Source organism: Cynoglossus semilaevis, chromosome 9 (assembly GCF_000523025.1).
Source record: "Cynoglossus semilaevis isolate Cse_v1.0 chromosome 9, Cse_v1.0, whole genome shotgun sequence".
In the NCBI taxonomy this organism is placed as follows: domain Eukaryota; kingdom Metazoa; phylum Chordata; class Actinopteri; order Pleuronectiformes; family Cynoglossidae; genus Cynoglossus; species Cynoglossus semilaevis.
Window position 1 is genome coordinate 16,524,051 of NC_024315.1, and position 4,348 is coordinate 16,528,398.

The following is a 4,348-nucleotide window of genomic DNA, read 5'->3' on the forward strand; positions in this document are numbered from 1 at the left end:
GAGAAACACCAATGATCAATGCTTCACACAGCCTGCACTCAATATTATCAGTGTGACCTCCTGACAGGAGGGCTGGCTGAGAGGAAACCAATATCTACACCACACATTTCAGATGTTTTTAAAAGAGGCTATGCTAACATTCTGAGCCAAAAAAAGAGAAACAAACAAAAACCAAAAAGACTGAATCTGAATGTGTTTAGTGATAATTACTGGGGTCAAAGTCAGTATAGATGGTGAGTGTATTTAAATTCTAAAGCCTCTCTTTGTTCTGTTTTTCTCTGCTGTTAAGAGGATTTCTTTTTCAGTGCTATGTCAGAGTCACGCTAGAAAATAATCACCTCTCTGGATCAGACATAAATGACAGGGGTAGCTGGGTATATTAATTATTTCATCATTTGCATACTTTCCAGTGTCAGTCTCCTGTGTTTCATGCTTTGCAGACGGATAGAATACCAAGTAGCTGGATTTCATCGGAACAGCTGTCCCTACAGGATAACCTATCATGTCTCTCCATCAGGAGTCATTGTGAGTGGACAGCCCTAGGAAAGTTACATAGTGAGTTGAGGGCCTCTGTATGCGTGCCCAGATGACAGCGTTTTTAATTCAAATGATGAGACAATCCTTTTTATACAGAGTGGAATGTGACTATATGTTGACATATATGTAGCTTATCGAATAATAGGAGAAGAAACAGAAAGAGGTTTCTAACAGGTTTATACGAGGAAAATGTAAGTTCATTAACAGAAAAACAGAAAAGGGAGAGTAATTGTGAGAGAGGTACAGAGAGAGAGGGAGAGAAAGAGAAGAAGAAGAGAGGGGGCGTTCAAACCACATTTCCCTGTGGATTTTTTGGTAAGGCTGCGTTGAAGGAACTGCCAAACTCTGTGACACACACATTCCGGCACTTGCATGCACATAGTATGCATCATTCCTTACTGCCAAGTCCTGTGACAGACACTAGCAGACACCAGCATACAGTGTACGGACAGATACGGGAATAGCTGTGTGTGCATGTGTGAGCAGGATTTAAGTGACATTCAGCGAGCGGTGGAAACAGACAGACCTCGGAGGATGAAGAGGGAGACTGGTGGGTTGGCTCTTGGCAAGGCCAAACCCTTTGACGCCAGCTTTGAGGAGTGCATGTGTGTTTTGGGGCGGAGTGGAGGGGGTCGGTCAGGAAGAGGCTCAGGAAAGAAAAACGCTGGAAGGATTCCTCCTTCCCACACATAAATGCACTCCTGATCACGTGTCCGCACACATTTACCCCTCAACACCCATCGTCACGTGTCACTTTTTGGCACCTTCCGTACTCCTCTGAGCAAAGAAGATGACATGGCATTTGGCGCTACCTCTCAGCTAAACACACACGATCACCACCCTCACACAGTACATATGGCAAACACAGTTAAGATACATTTCAAACATTTGACAGATAGTTGACTGGAGAACCATTCTTTTTACATTGCAATTGGTGGTGTTAAAAAAAATCATTTAATATAATTGAACTGAAAAAAAGGTGTTTTCAGGCAAAGCCAAAAGTCTCTTTCTCCTAAAACCATTCTGTTCCTGATTTCGCTACAGGGATATTTTTGGTGTCCCATACACCGTGGTGCTGCAGTCCATTCCTAGGGTGTGTTTTTCCACAAATATTCCCTCTGTGACGGTCATTCTGGAGTTAGACAGTCCGAAGGCTATAATCCTCGGCCCAGTGGATGGAAAAGTCAGGAAAATAAATCCTTGCTGTTCATTATTAATCTGGGAAAGCCTATAAGTCGTGTTACACCTCTGTGTAGTGATATGACTGGGGTTTTGGCAACTGTGCTATATTATTATGAGCTGACCAGGTGGGTCACTCAGACTGGGGCTGTTGTTTGGTGTCCTGTGTGTGGAGAAACACAGGAAGGGGTGTGCAACACAGGGGCAAAACAAGTCATTAGGATGATGATGATGATGATGATAATAGTGATGATGATGAAGATGATGAGAATGATGATGATGATGATGATGGTGGTGATGATGATCAAGTAAAAATAAAGAGAACATAAAGCAGTTTATACTCAGAGCAACAACTTTGCTAAAAATAAACACTGAAATCAATTAAAATAAGACACATTCTGGAAAATGTAGCTAAATCACATACACAAAAGATTGAGGTCTAGTAAACTAGTAAATTTAACAACAAAGCAAACAAAGTCACAAAAATTGTATTTTTTTTATTTTAAAAAACAACATGATTTTTTCCACATAAAGTTAAAGACAATAATAATTACTCATTTCATAAGACATGAAAAGATGCCCTGAAGTTAGCTTCAAATGCAAGCCAATCCTGCAGAGGTTAACTAAAAGATGATTGATGTCAAGCTAAACTAAATATAATAAATAAATATTTCCTGTTAATTAATGTGAAGTAGTAACAATGTTCTTCCTTGATTCTACGTCTCATTAAAGTTGTTAAAAAAGACAAGATTGGTGTACAAAGTAGACATTTTCCTGTCTGATTAATGACTTTAGAAATATTTGTTGATTCATTGTTGGGACAGTCATCACAACCACAGCCCAAAGCCACAGTGCTGCTTTGTAAACTCTAAGGGGAAGGTTTTAAAGAAATGCACAAGCCTGATTCTTGTCTGTGCATTCTTGGCATAGTTTTTTGCCCTATTCATTTTTTAACTGTGATTTTTTTTCCCTCCTCCGCTTTAATAGTGAAGCCAAGGGTCTACAGCCAGCCAAGTCCCACCGCTCCAGTCTGGCTTAGCCACAGAAAGCTTTGGCTCTCCTCTGCTCTGAGATCCCTTTCTCTCACTCCCATTCTCCTTGTATGAACACATTTACCTCCCCTCTCACTTTATCTTATGTTGCTTTGTTTGTCTTCGTTGTTGTCTCTTTCCCATTCATTTTTAGGTTTGTGTGCCTCTATTGGTCAGACCCTTTGTCAAATTCCCTTCTCTTTCTTGTGTATTGTTCTTCTGAGCAACAAACACTCTTTGCTGTCAGTCTGTCACAGAAAGTAGAATGGCTCAGCCACCGCAGCTTAGCTGGGCTCCACACACACATGGCTCTCAATCTGTCTTATTGCATGTGTTGCAGTTGTGTGTGTGTTTTTTTCTGTTTAATATCAATTTAATGTTATGCTTTCAGAAAGTAAAATGTGTCATTGTGTTTTCAAGATTTAGAGACATGTGTGAACAATATTTGCCTTTGTTTCAGTGATATTGAAATATTTTTCTCCACCACATCTGACAAAAAAGACATCTGAAATTTCTTCATTGTCAGATACCATTCTTAAAGATATATTGCGTAAGTATTAGGTAAGACTGAAGGTATTGAAACAATGACAGGAACGAGGACAAACATCGTCCCCAGGAGCTGCTCAGTTTTTTTCTAAACATTTCTGAAAAATTTTGAATGTTTCCCAAAGATACTGCGGTGGCAATTTTCTCCCCTCTGTCTCTCCAGTGAAAATTAAATTATAGATCAAGAACCTCTTGTGTGTACTTAAAAACAGGAACTCAAGCAAAGCTCGCTGCCTCATCTACTACGCCCATTTCTGTCTGATCAGTACCATTCATTCCTCCACTTAGACAGGAATCCAATTAGACCAGAATATCAACATTAAAACACATAACTGCCCCCCCTCACTCTCTCCCTCTCTCTTTGTTTCTCTGCTCTTCCCTACAGCTGGTGAGAGTATGGTTAGTGGCTGCCCCTCCCCCCAGCGTTTGAACAAGCCAATAAGAGAGCACGTCAGCAAAATACCCCCCCACTTCCCCAACACACAAGCACACTGCTACACACTAACCCTCTTTTTCCCTTACCACCCCATCCATTCCAAACCCCATCCCCCAGAGCCCTCTATACGCCCCATCCCCCTTTCTTACCACCCCTAACCCACTTACTCATCCTGCCTCCACCCACCCACACACCCACGAGACTTCCCCACCCTCTCTTTACTTTCTCACCCCAGTCTCTCTCTACCTAACTGCTCCCCAGTTGTCTTTTCCTCTCACTTCAACTTCTCACTCACCCTCCTTTCTCTCTCGACACCCTTTTTCCAACACTAACTCCCATCCCTGTACACCCACTCGCCATTTTCCTCATCCCCATATCTGCCACTCCCCCTCCCCCCACCTTTTCTCTCTCCTCTCTTCTGTGGCCTTATCGTATGAATATCGGTAGCACACTGGGTGAAAAATTGATCCTCCCCGCCTGTCTGTGGACGCTGCCACAGTGCATTAGCCTGGGTGTGTGTGTGTGTGTGTGTGTGTAGGCTTGCTGCTTGAGGGAGAAGGGTGGAGGAGGGGGAGTGAGGGAAGGAGGGTTAGGGGGATATTTGCATATCATCAAAGTA